The sequence below is a fragment of the Nannospalax galili genome, unplaced genomic scaffold, assembly GCF_000622305.1.
Source record: "Nannospalax galili isolate Female #2095 unplaced genomic scaffold, S.galili_v1.0 scaffold461, whole genome shotgun sequence".
NCBI lineage: Eukaryota > Metazoa > Chordata > Mammalia > Rodentia > Spalacidae > Nannospalax > Nannospalax galili.
The window spans coordinates 6,282,367-6,305,603 of NW_008349975.1; positions in this window are offsets into that span (position 1 = coordinate 6,282,367).

Genomic DNA, 23,237 nt, shown 5'->3' on the forward strand with positions numbered 1-23,237 from the left:
ATTCTGGAGAATAACCATATCCTAACCATATTAATTATTTTAAGCCATGATAGAACTATGGCCTTATAGTTATGTAGGTATGCTTATTTTCTCCCACCAACATCATACCTTTCAATGTATTAATCTTGTAAAAATTTTACAATATTTATTTATTTTTTAAAACAATTTATTGAGAATTTCATACATGCATAAAAGGTGTTTTGATCAAATCCATGCCCACTCCCTCCCCTTCAACTCCCCATCACTTGTTTTTTTTCTGATAACTTCATGTACTCTTTCTATCCTTTATGGCTTTTGGCTTCTCTAACACTCCCCCTTCAGAAGAGGTAACCCTAAAATCTTTTAAGGATTAGATAAAAGCTCCCAAATATTTTAGACAATTTTGGCCTTTGGAAAGGAGTAGGTTGCTAAGAGGCCCAAGAACATTGTGAGTTTTAGCGAAGAAATTGGATTCTTTACTTTGGGGCCTTTTTACCCTAACTGCCTAGCAAATTCCTACCTCCTATTCTTATCACACCATCCTCTGAAGATGTTACCCAAATTGCCAATAGGGAATCGGGACACAGACGGCTCTGGCTTCTTCCATGCTGAACAAGGACACAGGGTGAGGCAATTGGAGTACCCCTTCAGTGGGTCTATCTAAAAGACTCCCAAATTGCATAACTCTTATCTCAAGGAGGCAAAGAAAGTCTTTGAATCATGAATAGGAGATGTGAAGGAGAAGTAAAGGCAAGAGTAATTAGCATTACAAGTTTTAGACAGAAAACTAGAAAAAAGTCAGAACAGGACAATTTTCAAATGTTTATATGAGAGTCCACTGGAATTTCTTGACAAGGGCTTCCAAAATTATCCCTCTATTGGGCACCTCCTCATTTTTCTTTTGTCTTTCAAGGTTAGACTCTAGAGTGATGGATTATGAATTTGCTTTCAGGTATTTTGATAGCTGTTGGAGTGGTTAGAATCAGTGTCAGTTCCCTCTCAAAGGCTTCTAGATAGGGTGAGAAAAATTTATCCATCATTTAAAAGCAATAGTTGGTTGTCCCCCTTAGCTACAGGTGGACACTACAGTATTGCAGACCAAGATTTGAAGTCTTACATCTGAGCAGCACTTTCTGGTTAGGAATAAAATAATCAATGAGAAATATTTAATAACTTTTTATACAGACTTGAGCCTAATGAATGGGAAGTGTATTCTCTTGAACTCAATGAAATATACTGATGACTTTACTCTTTGGTTATACTTTCCTTTTGGGTGTTTTAGACCATACAGTTGGCCCAAATAAATTGATTTATTTTTACATTTAAGGTCATTTGAGGATCTGTTCCTCAGGGGTCACATGGGCTTTGGAGGAGCTCCTGGCTCCTTTCTTTTACCAGTTCCATTTATGTGAAGATAAGTCAAAGGTTCTGCTCAACCATATCTGGCTTCACTTGGAAGCATGAATGAGATGTTTCCTCTGAGTTGACCCTCCTTTTTGTAGACTGGACACTGGTTCAAGTCGCTCTTGTGGGGTTTCCACCGCCTCCCTTGTGGTGTCTCTTCCCCTCCTGGGTCGATGGCCACCGATCCACCAGTACAAAGGGAGCAGAAGTGACCAACGGGGTCAGGACGGCCAGTGAGCACTGACGGAAGAAAGCCCTTCCGGGGAGGCAGGTTCAGTGACACAAACTGCTCCAGACTCAGTGAAACAGCTCCACTTATTCAGTGGGGCTCAGGGAAAATACAGTGTGGAGGCAACAGATAGTGCTTCAGCTGATAGGTGCTCATAGTATGCTTTATTTACATGTGGCAGGGGATCCTGTCATCTGACTATGGGGAAATGCCTAATTATCATATAGAAAAAACCTGAGGGTAGTTTTTACACTAGGTAACTATGCCAAAGGTCATGTTCCAAATAACTTCAGCCATCTGTGCTTGGCGGCACTTTCCAGGTAAGTCAGGCAGAGAGCAGGAGGCCCCCGCTGCGAAGGGGAGTCCTTCCATATAGTGTCAAGCCCCTTAGAGCTATCTGGACATGGAGGACTACAACCCTAGCAGCAGGGTCCCACAACAGTCCCTCAACAAGAGGACAGGTGACTCACCACAGTTACAGGACATTTTGAGATATATTCTTTAGGCCCCTGGAACTTAATCGACCTTGGAAGTCAAGGGGCAAAACTTTCCTTTAAGACCCTCTGACCATATTAGAATAGGCCTGAAACTGGCTATTAAACATCCAATAAGGTTAGCTCCACCAGTCTGGTACTTTTAATTATTATGTGCTGTGTAGCTGAGGCTTGGGTGAAAAAAACCAAATATTCTCAGATAAACTTTGACTAGATATGTATTTTGTTCCTTAAACTAGTTGACTAAACTATGACCATAGACATTTTTTTTTTAATTTTTAAAAATGATTTATTTACTAAAAACATACTTAGAAGAAGCATATCATTACAACACAATTGACATATTCATTTTATTTTAATTTGCATATTCAATTGCTCAATTATATTACAATAATTAGTAAAATTTTACCTTTTTCTAGTTGCTTGAATTAGTTCATGTTCAAGAACTTTAGCGAGCCAATTTTATACTTTCTTTGGGTATATAAATAAATAATACAATTGAAAAAACTTGTTTGGTGCTTGTCTATGAAATTATGTGTGCGTGTGTATGTACAAATGTATCTTGAAACAGATTTCTGTATTCAGAGATATATAGAGCTATGGGATATAAAAAATACAAAGTAAATTTGTAGAAAATAATCCTGATTGATTCTGAACTGTTACATACACATTTCTCTGATTCTCAGTGTGTAATGTGATTATTTGAAGACCTCTATGAGTGTTTGCTGAAAGAAATACCAACAATATATAAAGAAGTAAATATCCCATTTGAAGGTCACTGAAAAGCTGTGTTATTTTATTATTAAATTTTAAGACTGTAATTAAATGACAATTGTTCCATGTTAGAACTGCACATGTTGATGTTTTTTCTCATATTGAGGTAGGAATAAAAACTCAAAATCAATAAAAAATAAAATGTCAGAGAAAGGAAAATTTCATATTTGAATAAATAACATCAACACTTACTTCACATTATTTAAATTATTGAGAAACAAAGTTTCATCTTCTTGTATTTGTTACATGCTCAGTATGTAAATACAAATTATTATCTGCAAAGTTTTTTGTTTTATCTACCAGCCTCAGTGTAATTTAATTTTGAACACTTTTAAAAGTTACTTCTATTTAAAGCATATAATACATTTCATAGTGGCACAAACATCCAAAATATTAAAAGTATACAAATAAGGTGGCATATTTGTAACGAATTAGGTTCTATTTATTGATGAAATAAGCACCAGTTACCTGCCTATTTTCCATTTATATGCTCAGGAAAGACACAAATTAAACCAAAGTGAAATAAGGTACATACTCCCTGTGTTCCAAGCAAGCCAATATTCGTATATACAAATATCACTGCAAGATCCCCTGAATGAATATAGTCCTTATTTCAACATGTCAGGAAAAAATTGAATCTTTAACAATATTATACCAGAAGTTGAATTTTTCAGGTGATATGAAGCTTTTACAATATAGCACAGCTAGAAATAATTATCTATAAATTTAGTAGTTGTGATGGTTTGAATGAAAATGTCCCCTATAGGCTCCAAGTATTTGGACATTTTGTCCCCACATGTTGCCATTGTTTTGGGAGGTCTTAGAAGGTGTGGCTATCCTGGAGGAAGCACGTCACTGGGGGTGTGCTTATAGAGTTCTTAAGCCTTCCCTATCTCCAGTTGCTCTCTTGCTTCCTGTGTCTGCATGATGATGTGAGAGCTTAGCTTCTGCTGCTCCTGCTTGAGCCAACTCCAGCCACCATGCCTCCCTGTCATGATTGATGTAATTCCCCTGGAATCATAAGCTCAAATAAACTCATCCTTCTATAAATTGCTTGGGTCAGTGTTTCTATCACAGCAACAGAAAAGTAACTAATACAGTAGAGAGATCAACAGTATATAAAATGAAAGGCCTTAACCCCAGGAATTATATGAAAGTATTTGGAAAATGTGCATGCCCACTCAGATAACATTAATGAATAGTTCTGATTAAATTTATACTTGTTTTCATTAAAATATTATATATCTTTACCTGACTTTAAATATTACTATGCCTTACTACCTTTGCAATAAATCTACATTGACTTTGTAAAAGTTACATGTCATTATCAATAGTTGTACTGTACTCCCTAAGTATATTTGTTACCATTATGGGTTTTGGTTTTTTGTTTTGTTTTGTTTTTTTTTTTTTGGTCTTTTTGAGACAGTATCCCTGTAGCCCCAGCTGTCCTCATTATGTAGACCAGGCTGGCCTTGAACTCACAGAGATCTGCCTGCTTCTGACTCCCAAGTGCTGAGAATAATGGCATGTGCCACCACATCCAGCTTATTTTATTTATTTTTGGTTTTTTTTGAGACAAGTTCCCAGCTGGCCTGGAATTCACTATGCAGACCAGGCTGGCCTTGATCTCAGTGATCTTGCTGCCTCTGCCTCCCTAGTGCTGGGATTAAACCACCATGTCCAGCTTCGCTTTTGTTTTTAAAGAAAGCATTTCTTTTTTCACATTTATTTCTCTGTGTGCTTGTATGTATGTGCTGGGGGGGGGTTCATATATGGCACAGTGTGGAGGTCAGAGGTCAACTAGCGGGAGTTGGTTCTCTCCTATTGCATCTGGACCCCAGGGATTGAACTCAGATCATAAGCTGTCTTAGTTTGTTTCTCCATTGCTGTGACAAAACACTCTGACCACTATCAACTTGGGGAGGAAAGGGTTTATTTATCTTACATCTTCCGGGTCACAGTTCATCAGGGAGCCCAAGATAGGAACTCAGGGCAGGAGCCTGGAGGCAGGAGCTGGAGCACAGGCCGTGGAGGACCGCTGCTTACTGGCTTGCTCTCTTGGCCCCTGCTCAGCCTGCTTTCTTATGAAACACAGGCCTACCTGCCCAGGGGTGGCACCACCTACAGGCTGGGCCCTCCCACATCACTCTACAGTCTAGAAGGTGCCTCACAGACATGGCCACAGGCCAGTCCAATGAAGGCAATTCTCCAATTGAGGTTCCCTCAACCCAGGTGGATTAACTCAAGGATATACAATTTTAATTGCCTCAAATTTAAAATTATTTTCAATATATCTATTTTTTCATAGAGGTTTTAGGATTACAGTATACTATTGATATAGTGTCACTCTTTATGTATCAGCATTGATATTACACATAAACATACTTGGACACATATTTTCACTGAAGATCAAAGGGGATATTTAGTGGATTGAACCTGTTTATGCTACAATTGTGTCATGAAAAGAATTTTGGGTTATTATGTGACACTGTCTGAAGTCTCAGCACATGAGGCCAGGATTACAGTATACTATTGATATAGTGTCACTCTTTATGTATCAGCATTGATATTACACATAAACATACTTGGACACATATTTTCACTGAAGATCAAAGGGGATATTTAGTGGATTGAACCTGTTTATGCTACAATTGTGTCATGAAAAGAATTTTGGGTTATTATGTGACACTGTCTGAAGTCTCAGCACATGAGGCCAGAGGTAGGAAGATACTGAGTTCCTCTACAGTGTGTGCTACATACTGACATTTTATTTCAAATCAAAATAAATTCAAACAAACAAGCAAACAAAAAAAAAACATTAAATCATTGATTTCTTAAACTTACATATAAAATGAAGAACTTATAGGAATAACTATAAAACAAACAAAAACTCCATAAAGCAGTCAATCATATTTTTATAAAAATATACTATTCACAGGCACTAAACAGCAGGAGACCAAACAAATAAGTTCATATAAGTATAAAAATTAACACAGCTATAAACTGCTATAATATATACTAATTTGGATTTTTTTTGGAAATCATGGAATAAAATTGATATTTTTTAAAGTGAAGACCCGAGAAAAGAGAGGCCTATCACAGGTGAAGTGGTTATGAATGGACAGCCCAGAGATGAGTGTGCTAATGCTTAGCACAACATTTTGCAACTGAAAAAGAAAATAGTGTAATAATACAAAAACTTACAGTGAGGAATTTCCCATCCTCTGTAATATAAAAGCACCAGCACAGGAAAACAAGGGAAGTTAATAAGGATTGTGACCACCTTGCTAATATTAAAATGATGATGATAATAATAATAAAACATTGTCTGAAAGAAATTCCTTATTAATTTATGTAAAACGCATTACTTTCTCTCACCTATTTAATTTACTTGCAGAGATTAATTAACACTCAGAGACTGACAATAATATATGAGTTGATAACTATCAGAAATATAAACAATAATGGAAATAATTGAACATATTTTTTTCAATAATTTCCTCCTTATCTATTTCTTACGTGTTGAAAAATATGAATGACGATTCTTGAAAAAAAGTTTATGAAGCAGTGGCTGAGGCTTTTTGGGAGAATAAACTGAATTTAACATTACATGTTTTTAGAATTCTTGATATTTAATTATTATTTTTAAAAGAATAAGGACAGTATGTATCAGAGTTGTAGTTTGTCCATTTTTTTTTCAAGAATTCTGTCAAGATTATATGTTTAAATTGAATAACTTCCTTTAGAGAGTGAGTCTAAACAGGATTACTAGATCTCAGTGGGCGAAATTCCACTGTGGGGACAGTTCTGGGGACACTAAGTTGTCTTGATAGACCTTAACATAAATGAAGAGGAGGCTATGGAAAGGTGCTGATGGGGAGGAAAGTATAAAGATGATTAAAATATGTCTGAAATAAAAAATATTACATAAAAATATGAAAAAATAAATTGCTTAAATAAATGGATCAAATTTTAAACAAAAATAAAAGTATTAAATACCTTCTATAATGTAATGATTTTTTAACTTAAAATTATTCTCTCTACGAACTTTGTCTTTCATTATAGAATCCTTTATCTGAGAATACTAGAGTTCGATTTATTTTAGCTACCAACATTTATCTCTTAAATAAATTCATTGATTGAATTTCATTTCAATACTGCTTTCTCTCAAAATTCAACAAATGGAAGAAAAAAGACTGAAGACAGCATTAAAATAAACGCAGAACTCGGAATGGAATTAAGCATAAACAGGTAAACAAAATTAGGAGCGCTTTTCAAACAGCTAAAAGAAAGGGAAATTGGATTGACTGTGGTTTAATTTACTATGCTTTTTTCCTATGGTCTACAAAGAGGAGGGTCAACACAGAGAAAATATTTCCTCCATGATTCCAAGTGAAACAAGTCATGATCAAGTAGGACCTTTGACTTATCTTCACATAGATGGAACTGGTAAAAGAAAGGAGCCAGGGGCTCCTCCCAAGTCCATGTGAGCCCTGAGGAACAGATGTTCAAATGACCTTAAGAGTAAAAATAAATTGGTTTATATGGGCCAATTGTATGGTCTTAATCACCCCAAAGGAAAGTATATCCAAAGATTAAAATGATAAGTGTAATTCTTTAAGAGTCCATGTGTATAGCTAAATGCTACATAACAAGAAACAATGCCAGACAGGAGATACCTTCCTTTGTGTTGTTGCCCAGGGTGGCCCAAGAGACTCCCAGACAGTAACCGAGCATAGAACTGGGAAAAATGAACAACAGATCACAAAGTCCTTTCTAAAGGAATGTTGGCAACTAACTGCTGCTAGATGAGGAAAAGCTGATGTTCCTAAAACAAGGAACTCTAGATAGGATAACTAGATTCAGCAGATGGACTAGCACTGGTGAACATCTGGGGGCACTGGCAACACAGTGGAGAGTAACAGGGATGACATAGTATATGGGCTTCAGTGGCGGGGGGAGGGGCTATGCGAGGGTTCCATTTAAGATGTGGGTATAAAGAAGAGTAAGATTGTTTGGAATATTCTGTATGAAATACACAAATAATCTATAAGTTAAACTAATTTTAGTAATTCCTATTGTTTCTTTTGAGAGATTTCTGGTCATATCTTTAGCCAGTTTTTAATTGGATGGGTTGTTTTCTTAATGTTTTCTTTTCTGAGTTCTTCATGTATTCCAGATACTAAATCTCTGATGAATTTATATCTGGTGAAGATTTTATCACATTCTCTAGGCTGACTCATCACTTGATTAATTTGTTTGCTGTAAAGTTTTTTTTTTTTTTTAAAAGTCAAATTTGTCAAAGTTTATTCCTGTTTCCTGAGACAAATGAATTTATTTGAAACTGTATATCTAATCTCAAGTTATATGACAAAAGCATAGGAATAAAAATGGCATGACACTACCACAAAAATGACAGAGTCATAGAATAGAATGCAGAGGCCATATTTTCGCCCATGAAATTACAAACACGCAAGTTAAACATACGCATACATAAAATAAGCCTGGGAGCCTGGGTGTTAACAACAGAACCTCCCCCCTCCAAAAAAACCAACAAAGGGGCTGGAGAGATGACTCAGCAATTAAGAGCACTAGCTGCTCTTTCAGAGGATCCGGGTTCAGTTCCCAGCACCCACATGGTAGTTAATAACCATCTGTAACTCCGATTCCAGGGGATCTGATAGCCTGTACACTGCAAGACATAGATGCACTTACATAATGCATATACTCATATACATAAAATAAGTAATAAAATATTTTTTGAAAATCAACAAGTCTTTTCTCTGACTTCCCACTGTGAGGTGTAAATTCAAATACCATCATGGAAGTAGTATGAAAGTTCCTCAAAAATTCAAAACAAAGTTGGATACTGTGGTGGACACCTTTAATATTAGCAAATTGGGATGTAAAAGCAAAGAGATCTCTGTGAGGTTGAGGCCAGCCTGGCCTACAAACTGGATGTTCCAGGCCAGCTGGGACTATAGGGAGACTCTGTCCCCAAATGAACAAACAGAAAGACAGCGAACAAATGAGCAATTAGCAGTAGAATTACCATATGACCCAATTACCTCACTTCTAGGCATCTATTCAGAAAAATCCATAGTTTACTATGGAGATATCATTAGCCTCATGTTTATTGTTGTTCTATTCACTATAGTAAGAAAATAACACCAACCTAACTGCCCATCAACAGATGAATGGAAAATGAAAATCTCCTATGTATAGGAAGTGGAAAATTATTCAGCTCTGAAAAAAACTTGGAATCACAGAATTCACAGCAAATGGGTGGACATAGAATTTATAACATTAAGTGAGGTTACCCAAACTCAGAAAGTAGAATTTCACACGTTTTCCCTCTTACAGATCCTGGCCAGTAATATATCTATATCTATATCTATATCTATATCTATATCTATATCTATCTATCCATCTATATATGTAAATAAACACATGGGAGAGTTTACAAAATATTTAGAAAGGAGAACAAGAAAATGTAATTTGAAAAGGAGCATAGTTTTGTGTTTGTTGCTTTTTTGTTGAAGATGTATGTATTGAAATACCTACATATTGAATTAGCAGGAATCCAATCGTCATTCCACAAGAATCCAGAAGTGGGTAGTTATTTTTGGGTAGTTATTGTGAGAGTTTGTATTCCTTTTTGATTCCACTAGAAATGACCATGACTAGACACTGATTTGTTGGATATGCTGAACAAGATAATATCTTTATTTGTCTTGGTAACTACATTGTATTGTGCTATTAATTTTCTAATGAAAGTTTTTTTTAATGCATTAATTACTCTAGTCCATAGCTCAGCTGGAAAGGTGACTGACTCAAAGCTTGACAACCTAAGATTTATCCCCAGGACCCACAAGATGGAAGGAAGGAGAGAACAGACTCCCAAAGTTGTCCTCTCATATCCACATATGCAAAGCAGCAGGTTCATATGCATAAGAATGCACACACACACATACATGAACACCAACACTTGCACACAATGTAAATGTAAAAGTATTAAAATTTCATCATTCAGTATGTGTCTGGAGTTGAAAAATAAATAATGTGATTTTCATTTATGATAGCTAAAATTAGTCAAATTTCTGACAACATCTTAGATGTTGATTATATACATAATATACTTACATATACATGGATGACCAAAATATGGAAACAAAGTAAAAGATGCCACTAAGATTCAGGAAGTAATTTTAGATTGACTTTTATTGTAGAAATCCAATGTTGGTCAATAAAATGCTAAAAAATCAAAACAAACACAAAACAAATGTAAATAGAACATTTTGAAGACACCTAAGGAAAAACAAACACTGTCTTCAAGAAATGCAAGAGAATAAATTACACATATCTATTGCAGAACCTATGCAAACTCAAAGAAAGTGGAAAATGCTTTTAAATCTTGGAAAAATGAATTTGTCCATCTAGAATTCCATATTAAAAAAAAGTATTTTAGAGTGATTGAAAACAGAAACAGCTCACAAAATGCCTCAAAAGAAAAGTAATAATTAAAATATTATCAAAGAGGAAATAGATTTTTAAAGTGTAAACAAAATTGTGGATTTTCTTGATTTTTTAGTTTGCAAAAATAAAAATATTAATGGAGAATGCTAGCCAGATGAAAGAAATCACTGTTGTTACTGATAAAATATTAGATAGCACTATATACCTTTTAAAAGAGAAGATGATGAATAAAATTATCCTAGGTAACTTGACGATATACTCAGGATTGTATGAAATACAACTTATTTAAATAAACTACACAGTTTTCAAGTAGAATTTATCATACATTTACTGAAGGAATTATTAAGCAAAACTTTCCTTGAAAAAAATGTGTATTCAAATTTGCTTTTACTGGTCACATCCAAATGGAAAGTATAACCAAAGATTAAAATGACTAGTATATTTCCTTAAGAGTTCAAGGGATTATACATCCCAGACTTTAGGCTTAAGTCCACATCAAATTTTACTTAGACAATTATTTCCCATTGATGATTTAGTTTCACAAAATTTTAAGAATGTAATAAAAGAAATTATTTTAGACTATTTTAATAAATGATTTTGACTCCTATATTGAAAGCAAAAATATTACAAAAAGAAAATTATATATTAATATATTTCATGAGCATAATCTCACTGTCCTTATGAATCTGTGAGGATATGAAATACAGTAATGTATACACATAATAATATTCTGTGACCAAGGGAGCTGGAAGAACGTTTCAATGATATTAAACTTACCTGTTTCTTTAAGGCCTTTCTTACAATACAATCATTTTAGAACTTTGTGTAAGTTGTAGAGGATGATATTCAGCCCCTAGCCTACCTTAAAGAACAAAATTTCAAAACTTCCTGATGTCGTTACTTGATTTTTTTTTCCTGAGATATAATAAATTAGATGAGACAAGGAAAGAGGGACGTTTAAGAGGACAGAAAGCCAGAAGATAGAGACACTATAGAGTATATGCAGAACGCAATCTCTTGCTGCTCTCAAATACTGATAAGGAAAGGTACTTTCTCTGCACTATGTCTGAAGCTGTAGTGTATGTCTTTGCCTTTCACATATTAAATAATTAATTACCTCCTTAACCTAATGTGGTTAAACACATTCAGTAGCTTCCCCTTGAGCACTTATGATAAATCAGTCCCAGAACTCCTGAAAATGTCAAAATCTGCCATTACCTATCCTTACATTAAACTGTGCTTTTGCATAAATGCCTATTTAAGTTACATGTACTTCAAATTATTTTCAGATTGCTTATAATACTTAATACAAAGTAAGTACTATATAAAACCTATATTGCTTTTCTAGGAAGAGATCAGAAAACTGTATAAGATCAATGTATAGATAGATGATAGATAATAGACATTTTTTTTTTTTTTTTTTGGTCTTTTTAAGACAGGGTCTCCCCGTAGCTCCAGCTGTCCTGGAACTGACTATGAAGACCAGGCTAGCCTTGAACTCACAGAGATCTGCCTGCCACTGCCTCCCAAGTGCTGGGGTTAAAGGCTTGTGCCGCCATGCTCGGCAATAGAAACTTTCTACATGTGATTAGTTAAAAATATTGAAAACAACCTGAAAACAACATATAGATTCAGAGGTCCATTTGCATATGTAGGTAAAGAAGAATATCAAAGAACCTTTTGACTCATGAGTAGAATTAAGGAACTGTATATCCGGAACAAAATATCTATATATGGAAGCCCTTAAATACAATATTGTGTGCAAAACACCCTGATAAGACCCAAAATGCTTTTCTGTCTGCTTGTATACTGCTTCTCCAGAAATGGAAAAGAACAGTCCTTCAGGGACAAATCAATTTTTCTTACATAAATAGCGCACTGAAAGTAAGCTCAAAGAAATTACAACAGTGAGATACTGCATGAGTATAATCAAACAAATCAATCTAAAATATGTGGCTACATATATAAACAATTATTTTTAGGCAAGATGTCAAGGTAATTCAAGGACATAAAAATTAAAGCTATGATGAGATATAATTTAAAATTCAGTAGAATACATTGTAGAAAACTGATAACAAGTTTGAATTAGGATGTGAAGCTTCTTGAACTCTCCATGACTGGTAAGAGTAGAAAATGGTACAACCACTTTGGAAAAAAACTAACAGTGTTACCTAGACGGGAAACATTCACTTACATTATAAGTTGGTAATTATACTCATGGGTATTCACCTAACATAAGCAAAAACATATGTCACAGACAGATTCATTGTGAGCATATGTGCTCAAAGGATTTTGTGACCATATGGTACAATGATTAAACAAAACTTTCTTGATACTTTGTTACTGGCTAAATCCAAAAGTGTGTTTAAGACAGAGAATATACACTTTTCTAAGTCAAGATTGAAAAAGTCTTGGAAACTGGATCATTCAGTTGCATATTAAAATCAAGTAATATGTCTTCTAATATTGATATTATAAAATTTTAGCATACAAATGGATACGGACTTAAAAACATATGAATGAGGCACTTAATTTCCTGGAATTCCTCTTGTTACATAGTAATTCTTCTCTATCTTCCTCTGAACTAACACACATGAGATATATTCTCTAATCTATTAAAATAAAAGCACATAAGGGATCTATAAAGCTATCACTGATTAACCAATCTAACAACTACATTTTTTTTTTTACCTAGGGAAAGAGCCTTTCTACAATTTATATACAATGCATGCTCCAGTAAATATTATACCCAGAAAAACATCTACTGACTTTTTTGTTATATAACCAAAAAAATCAATATTATGATTATAGTTAAACTAGCACTAGAGAATAAATTTCTAAGGCAGAAAGATACACAAAGAAAGTATATCAAGAGTCTTCCAGGCCCCTGGGAACTTGCTCATAGGAACTTACAGCAATGGTGTCAGCATGCACAGGATTCATTTAGACTCAATCAGACAAAAACCCAGCATAGAACTGGGGAAATGGGCATTAGGTTTCCACCTTAGCTGAAGAACTATTGGCAGCCAATTATTGCTGGGTGAGGAGAGGTGATATTCTTTAAGGGAGAGACTATAGATAGGCTAATCAGACTGCAATGAATGAATTTTCACTGAGGGGCATCTGGGTATACAAACTACATTCTATAGATGTTAAAATATATGACAATGCCTGAAATCCAGTGAAGGTGTGCTATTGGGGATTCAGATGGGGAACATTAATAAAATTAAGATGTTTTGTATGAAGTGTACAAAAATTCAATAAAAAATATACTCTCTCAGAAAAGTAATCAAATGATAAGAATGAAGTATAAGCCCTGGAAGAGAGCTAGAAATTGAGCAGGAGACATTGTGATGTGATTGCCAGTATATGCTAGACTAGAGGACTCCTAAAATTTCAAGCTGGTCAAATATTTGTTGCCAACCAAACTCAGTCAACCTACTTCTCCCACCTACATATTTCTAAAAATTAGTTCAGTATGTAACAACTTGAACATTTACTGTTTAGATTTTTTAAATCTTTGAGCAATTCTTAATGATCCATAACTCTAAATGAGATGTTGCTGAAATCTTAGTTTGAAGAAGTCTCCTTAGTTCGTATGGTTTGGTTTGATTGAGACTGTCTGAACCACCATAGGATAAATTTATAAATGCAGAGTGGGTTCAGTTGATTTCAGAGTCTTGCATACAACAGACTTTCAAGATGCTGACTCTGTGTGCTATGTTGTGCATCATTTTTTTAATAGTTAAGCAAAATAACTAGTTATGGCTCTTAATTCTGATACACAGTTGAAAAGACAAACCAATTCTTTTTCTGCTGAAAACTATTGCACATTGCAATATGAATTCAAGAGTAACATACTACAGTGTGTTCAATTCTATCGGTTTATACTAGAACAACCAACTGGGAACTGCTAGAAAATTAAAGTGAAATGGTCTATGTAAATATCAACCACTCTTAAATATCCTGAATTCAATAGTACAACATGTAAAAGGTTGACACACACAAAAAAACAATTTTTATGGAGAACACTAAATTAGTTTTAAGAGAGACTTGCTGTATTTATGGGTAAGCATTAATTTAAATCACAAACACTGACTTTATATTTTGAAAATTGAAAATTTTTACCCTTTTTCTATAAAATAAGGTTGCTAATAGTTAAGTCTATAAGAAAAATAAAACGATGAGTCTTATATTTGCATCTGTTACAAAGTCATAATTGATTTAGAATATTATTACACCTACAACAAAGAACTAGGACCTGATCAAAATAGGCATTCAGAATATAGCCAGAATGTGATAGTGCTGCAGGATAATTAGTGAAGAAAACTAAAGAATTTTTTAATATTGCTACAGAAATTGGCTCAGAATGTAGAAAATTCACAAGGCATTTTTCCTCTCTTAATACAAGTTACAGATTATAGGACATTTTACCTATACTAAAAGACTTTTGGTCAGACTAGGGCTGTAGTTCAGTGGTAGCGTACTTGCCTTGCCTGGACAAAGCCCTAAGGTTCAGTCTCCCATAATGGCCTTAAAAGGAAAAAAAAGAATAGAGAGATTTTAAGTGACTCACCTTTAAAAAATTAACCTCAGATCAGGTTCTTGGCTGAATCTTATTCTTTGCATTATCATTCTCTGTCTTTTACCCTCCATGCTTAAACACATTATTTTTTCATTTATTTGTTTTCATTATTATAATGCTTTTTCCAAATGTATCCAGTATCACACAAATAATAGTGTGAATTTATTTTCCACCTATTTTAAATTGGAAAAATACTACACAGAAATTTTTGTGTCAATGGCAATGCTTTCCCTAGAAAAGAAGATGAGATTTTAAGCAACTTTTAAATTAGGTGACAATAATAAATTTTTTTTTAATTTTATAATACTTTAAATGATCTATCAACTATTTTCAATTTGATATTATCAACTCCCAGTAGTGGTGATATAAAACATTTGGAAATCATTTTATATCCCAAAAAGTATTCACTTTTTAAATTTCTAGGACATAAATTAATATCGTTCCTTTTTTTTCTTTTTGCTAATATCATCTATATGTAACTACATATGTACATGACTGGAAAAACAATGTTATTGATCTATCAACTATTTTCAATTTGATATTATCAACTCCCAGTAGTGGTGATATAAAACATTTGGAAATCATTTTATATCCCAAAAAGTATTCACTTTTTAAATTTCTAGGACATAAATTAATATCGTTCCTTTTTTTTCTTTTTGCTAATATCATCTATATGTAACTACATATGTACATGACTGGAAAAACAATGTTATAAGGTACATGACAGAAAAACAATGGAACTTAGATTTGTACTAGAAACACTGATGCTTAGATACATAGATCACTGCATATATAGATTCTGATAGTTCAAAATTCATGTTTTATAAAGTCACCAAGAACAGTGACTAAACAACCAACATGGCTCCATTGCTTCTAAAGAGAGACAAGGACTGATCCTGCAAGCAGTTTTCCACATTTTAGTTTTCTCTCCACAGCATTTTTATTGACTTTTGTGAATTTCATACAGAACAGCTCAAACAATCTTAATTATCTTTATACCCCTGTCCCCACTGGCACCTTCCCATAGCCTGAACCCACTGAAGCCCATACACTTGGTCATCCCTGTTAAGGCCCACTGGGTTGTCAGTGTCCTCAACCATTCCCCAGTGTATGTCCGTTCACTAAGTCTAGTCAGACTATCTAGAGTCCTTCACTTTAGGGAGATCAGCTCTTCTTCATCTAGCACCATTCATTGCCAACATTCCTTCAGATAAGACTGAGGTCTGCTGTTAATTTTCCCAGTCATGTTGGGTTATTGTCTTCCTGAGTATGCATGGGACCTGTGCATGATGAAACCACTGCCATAGAAGGATATGAACAGGTTTCCAGGACTTTGTAGGACTCTACCTCCATATGGTCCTGCACCTCTTCCCCGGCTCTTACAACATTTCTGTCCCATCTTCCATGATGGTTCCTGAGTCTGGAATGTAAGGCTATATATTTTTCACATAGCAAGAAATCAAAAAAATAATATAGTGAAAATGACTATCCTCCTAAAAGCCATTTATATATTCAATGCATTGTCACTCAAAATCCCCATGACATTCTTCACAGAACTGGAAAAAAAAAACATACATATGGAAGCACAAAAGACCTCATATAGCCAAAGCAACCTTGAACACTAAGAGCAATGCTGGGGATATTATTAAAAAAGATTTTAAACTATACTACAGAGCTATAGTCATAAAAACCACATGGTACTAGTACCAAAATAGACCCATAGATCAATGGAACAAAATTGAAGACCTAAATATGAGTACATGCAATTTCAGCCACCTGATATTTGACAAATGGTCCAAGAACATTCACTGGAGGAAAGACAGCATGTTCAGCAAATGGTGTGGGCAAAACTGGATCTCCACCTGTAGAAGAATGAAACTAAACCCTATCTTTCAGCTTGCACAAAAGTCAACTCCAAATGCATAAAAGACATTAATGTAAAACCTGAAAATCTGAAACTGTTAGAAGAAAACATTGGCAATAACCTATAAGATATAGGTGTAGGAAAGGATTTTCTAAACCGAATTGCTCAGGGAATAAGGTCAAGAATCAACAAAAAGGCCTGCATTCAATTAAAAAGCTTCTGTACATCAAAAGAAGAAACTAAGCAAGTGAAAACAAAACCCAAAGAGTGGGAGAAAAACTTCACCAGTGATACGTCTCACAGAGCTTTAACATACAGATATATAAAGAACTCAAAAAACAATCAAGAAAGCAAGTAATGGATCTGAATAGCGTTCTCAAAAAAGAAATAAAGATGGTTAAAAGCATCTTAAAGTATGTTCAACATTGTTATTAATAAGGGAAATACAAATAAAAAACACTCTAAGATTTTTATCTTACTCCAGTCAGACTGACTATGATTAAGGGAACAAATGAAACCAAATGTTGGAGAAGATGTGGGGAATGCTCATCCACTGCTGTGGGATTGCAAACTCGTGCAACCCCTATGGAAAGCAGGGTGGAGAATCTTTAAAAAACTAAAAACGAACCTACCACTTGACCCAGTTATGCCACTCCAAGGCATATGCCCAAAAGACTCATTCTATTGCAGAAAACTTGTACATCCATGTTTGTTGTTGCTCTTTTCAGAATAGATAAGAGATAGAAGCTACCTAATTGTTTCTCAACTGAAGAGTGGATAATGAAAATGTGATGCATTTACACAATGGATTCTACTCAGCGGTAAAGAAAGATGAACTCATGAAATTTGCAGGCAAATGGATTGAACTAGACACTGTTATACTGAGTGAAGGAGCATAGACTCAGAAAAACAAACGACATTTGTTCTCCCTCATATGTGAATCCTAGCAGCAAATCCTTATTAAGTTAGTAAGCATCCATACATAACTACAGGTACCACTCTTATGAAAAGGAACCAGGGAAATAATGAAAAAAAAAAGCATCTTAGAACAGTAGGAAACAGGTGTTACTAAGGGAGAAATTGATAAAAATTGGGTTATTTAAATGGGAGGGCTATACAAGGAAACTTGGGGATAAAGGGAAAGAATCAAGTCAAGAATTGTGGGACCATAATTTACAGTATTATCAAAGGAGAAATAGGGCACTTTAAATGAGGAAATCATGGTGGAAGGATTAGAGAGTGATAGAGGAGAGATCAATACACCTAGTTAGTTTTTTTGTTGTTGTTGTTGTTCTTTATTTTTATTTTTACTTTAGAAGGATTTTTAATCATTTTTTTAATAGAAGAAACATTTCACTACAGTTTTAACATATTCAGTAACACACTCCACAGCAAGAGTACCTCTCTTTCACAAGTGGGTACAAGTTTCTAGGTTCAGAGTTGAGTTAATACAGTTATACAATATTGAACTCAGTATAAACCCTGTAAGACATAAAATTGAATGAGATTTTAACCTTCCAAAGATTTCCATCTAATTTCAGAATATATTGTTCCTTGCAGGAAGACTCATTGTTTTTGGTACTAACACTGAGATGTTGGCACATGCATCTCTAATCTGTATGCATCTGATTATTACTAGTCATAATCGGTTGCACTTAGATCCTTGGTGCCTGTGTATGCCTAGCTAGTTTTAAATAAAGAGGGAACCATATTAGTCCAATAACCTAATGAGTAATTGTATACACATTATCGCTACATGAGTCCATGTGTATAGCTAAAGGCTACATAACAAGAAACTGCCAGACAGGAGATAACTTACTTTGAGTTGTTGGCCAGGGTGGTCCAAGAGACTCCCAAAATTACTCAGGCTATTGCCATAGCCCTTGATGGCCTCCAAGAACTTGAAGGTAAGACCCTACTGCTGAAGACAGAATATATGTCGGACACAGGATTTGGAGCAATAGAGCTGCAATGGACCTGCGACCACTTCCCCTGAAGGTGAGCTCTCATAGCTTTGGATAGTACTATGAAGATGCCAAGGGAAAACATCAATGGATAATACAACACCAGCTTCAAGACCAAACAACCACATCAATGGTCAGCACAGCATATGTCATTGGTGCGGTAGTGGCACTCATCATGGGTGCAATCAACAGCTATCTAATTTGACTAAATGCCCACTCAAAGGGAGGACTCTAGTGTGGTATCGTAAACATAACCTAATACACATGGCTGGAGTAGACATAGATCTTAGAGAAAACCCAAAGACTGTCACTTCACTAAACTAATGTGATTTCTTACATTGTCCACATTTTGGTCAGTGTATTAAAGTAAAGCCTTCTTTTCTGTGTTTATGTTTAGAACTGTTGTTTAAAAAATTCTTTCTCCACCCTGTCTCAAAGAGACAAAAAAAGTCTTTCTCCATCTCCTGAAAGACTTTAACTGAATGCTTAAGATTTTCCAAACCATATCATATTATAAAATATAAAAGTCAGTCGGCATCAGCCAAAACTTGCTTAGCATTTTCCTGACCTGGGTAATGAGACCATAAATTTATTTGGTTTTGGCTTCACAGTAATGCTCTGTACTATACTTTTTCTCATAAAGAACATTTTTCTTATAAAGAATTGCCATTTCATGAATACTAAACTTTGGCCACTTTTCTATCACTTTTGTTAAGCACTATAGGTACTGACAAATTCAAGAATGGTCTTACTTACAGTTTGTCAAATTTCTCCGTTCTACATGTAACATATTAATGATTTATTTAATATTGAATTTCTGTCTAAGAACACTTTAATTCATGTCTGAAAGAAGTTAATCTAACACAGGTGTTTTGTCTGTTAGGTAAACTCCTGCCATCTTATACTTTGGCTTTATCAGTCAATTTAAATAGTAAACACACACAGCACACACACACACACACACACACACACACACACACTCACACACACACACACGTGTCCAATACTATTTTAGAAAACATAGCAGTAATTTTACTGTAAACATGATGTCAGCCTGTGAGATAAGAGTTACAACAGAAACACAGGGCTTTGGGTGTTTAACTTATATGAGAACCTTCTTGCTAAACTATTGAAAGATTTTACTCTACTTTATTTGGGCAAAAATAACCATAAAAATACTACAACTGAAATACTGGAGAAAAGCAACACATTTTTACAAGTAGGCAAATTTGAAAATATAATTCCACAAATAATAAATCTAAGCACGGTTTTATGGTTTTTTTATTTATTATAATTACTATTATATGAAATTTTTATTAATTAATCTACATATATACAAACATAGAATGTAAAAGCTGCTATTCGAACATTTTCCCCCTGTGAGTTATGTACATACACATATATATGTATGTATCCATATATGTATAAAATTAACAAACTGCTAAAAAAGATGAAGAAATTTGAGTTTTGTGGTTTGATTAACACATGAGACACTACTATACTGACTGTATTGACTGGGATTATCATTCTTATAAAGGAATCCCCAGAGAGTTTTTCTCTCCACCGCATGAGAAAAGAGATGGCAAAGGCACAGAACTTGCCACACCTGATTTTAGATTTTCTATCCGTAGGAACTGAGAAATAATCAGAGTGTATTTAGAAGCCAAACAAGCTATAGCAATTTATTATAGTAATCTGAAATAAAACAGCAAGGCAAGGTAAACCACTCGATACTGACTCAAAAGGAAATGAAAAATTAATGATTTAAGAAAAAATTAAGAACAAAGCATATGGATGAACTTGAGTCACACTTTTTCTGCTCTATCATTAAGGCTTAGGAAATATACCTGAGCATTCCAGAAAAGATTGTGAACACTGAGTTTATGTCATTTCTAAATGACAGTGTATGCAGTTTGTATGAATTTTCAAATCACATAATATTGTTTTGTTCATATTTGAAAAATTTTATAAAATTATGGTTTATCTACATATAGGATTGTAGAAGTTTTAAGTCGGTGTACTATTATTATTGCATTTATATTTCAAATATTTTGGTTTACAATGAGTGACCAAATACTTTCCAAGTCTTGAATTAGATAACCATGTATCAATCAAATGTATTGTGCAAAACAGAGTTGAAATAGTTAAAAATAATGTTGAACTAATATGTATATTTTAGTATATAAGAGGATATTTAACTGGAAGCCCAACTTTTCTAATTTTTATTCTGTCAAAATAGCTCTAATCAATACATATATAAACACATATATGCTTTATTTAATCATTTTCATGGATTCATTTGCATATATACTTTGACAAAATAAGCAGGGATCTTGCAAAAGTGCTATCACAAAGATACTAAAACAAGAAAAATATTGTAAAATATGATCATTTATGTCTTAAAATTATGACCATTTAACTGTGACACATACTTAAGAATTATAAAATTATGATATGGGTTTTCACTTCATGCATCCTTCACTTTTCTAAGAAAATAACCAAGGTAGAAAAAATATCACTTGCCAAATGTTTAACTTGCACTTGTAGACTCACCTGTTAGTTTATTATTATGTTTTCAAGATTTTGAAAAGAAATAGAACTATAAATGAACTGCAAAGACACCTATGAGGCTACCGGCATTTAAGGAGATACTTTTAGGTTGAAGCATTTTTTTTTCTGATTATTATGAGAGTCATTTTACTGTATAGTAACACAGTGTGTGATTATGCAATTATACAGTGGTTTATGACTATTTCCATTTGTCTTACATGGTAATCATAAAGATGGTTTTTTGAACTTACATTAAAATGAACACTGAAAAAGAATACTGATGACCCTTCTAAATACCCTACATGTTGTACTTGAAAGTGATTCAACTCACCTTTAAAATTCTCATTAATGATAATATTGAAGCTGAAGAGTAAAAATTCCCAGTTAAAATTTGTTTCAACAAATCATGGAGCTAAGCAACACGTAACTGCTGGACTGTAGCAGTGGCACCTAATATAAATATTTCATTTGCATTGTGCATTTTTACATATCAGGTATCTAGGACATGCTGTCTTATTTTGATATATGCATAGTGTATCATTATTTATGCATGGATATTTCCATTCAAATTTGATATCTATTTTGAGAGAAACTATAAAATTTTCATCATAAGATCTGAAATTTATAGCGAAACATATTAATACTCTTACACTAAAAGTGACCTCTCAATATCACAATGATAAAGAATTGTGAAAAGTTTGAAAATTACTTAAAATTAGTTAGAATTGTGAACTGTATACTTCATGCTATAAACAAAAGATGCTGTTAAAATATTAAGGAGTAGTAGAATTAACTTACTGTTAATTTTTTATATGTTTCTAGTGAAACTGGAGGGCAACTTAGCAATTGCATTGATTAGAAAATTAAAATACAATGTAGATGATTTAGAAGATATTTTGGGAATAATTGGTAGATGATAATATTAAAAATTATCAGAAATAAACTTATTGGAGTTATAGTGATATACCTACATATTTCTGAAAAACACAGGCAACAGTCTTTGACATAGGGAAGAAATTAAAAATCATCAAGTAATATATGAATTATGTTTTATAAAGAAATCTGTAGTCTTCCAAAGATAAATAAAACAGAATTTGCATAGATCATAACAAAGATCAACCCACACTTGATGATTTCAATGTTTATTTTATATTCATATTTGTTTACAGAAAATTGGCTTGCTTCATAAATATAAAATTATGATCAGGTAAAAATATTCACACAAACAAATATCTTGGAGACATTGAAGATTGTTTACAGCAATGCCTTTGAGCCGAATAGAGAATCGCTGGGTGCTATGAATTTGTAATAGTTGCTATATGGTCTAAATAATTTTTTAAAGTGGCATTATTAATTTTATAATTCATATGATTGGAAATGTATTATGTGAAATTCAGACAAGCTGGTCACGATTACTTTTCATTCCTTCAAGAAGGTCTAATGCATACAGTTTGTTAGAAATTACTTTCATTCTTTGGAACTCTTCAGTGATGAGCTATGCATTCCAAAAGTACACTAGAGCTATGATTTACTTTGAAGGGATTCTCATTACATTGTACACTGTTGTATTGAAATACATGTTTACGCTAAAAGTGCTGACACAAATATTTTCTCATGTTGCCCTTTAACTCACTTGGTTTTCTCTGAATGTTAAATGAAGGCCAAGCACACACTTTTCATCATCTGCATAGATATGACAGGCTGCATGTCTCCATTATTTCTTCCTGCAGTCAGAACTGCATGCATGTATGTACATCTGGCTAAGAGAAGAAAATATTTCAATGAAATATTTAATAATATGATCTTTGATATTACCGGTGTGATGATTTAAAAAAATATTTTAAGTAATAAATATCTCCTTTGGTTCAGGATCAAAAGCATACACACTTTATATAGGATTAGCTAACTTAATATGACT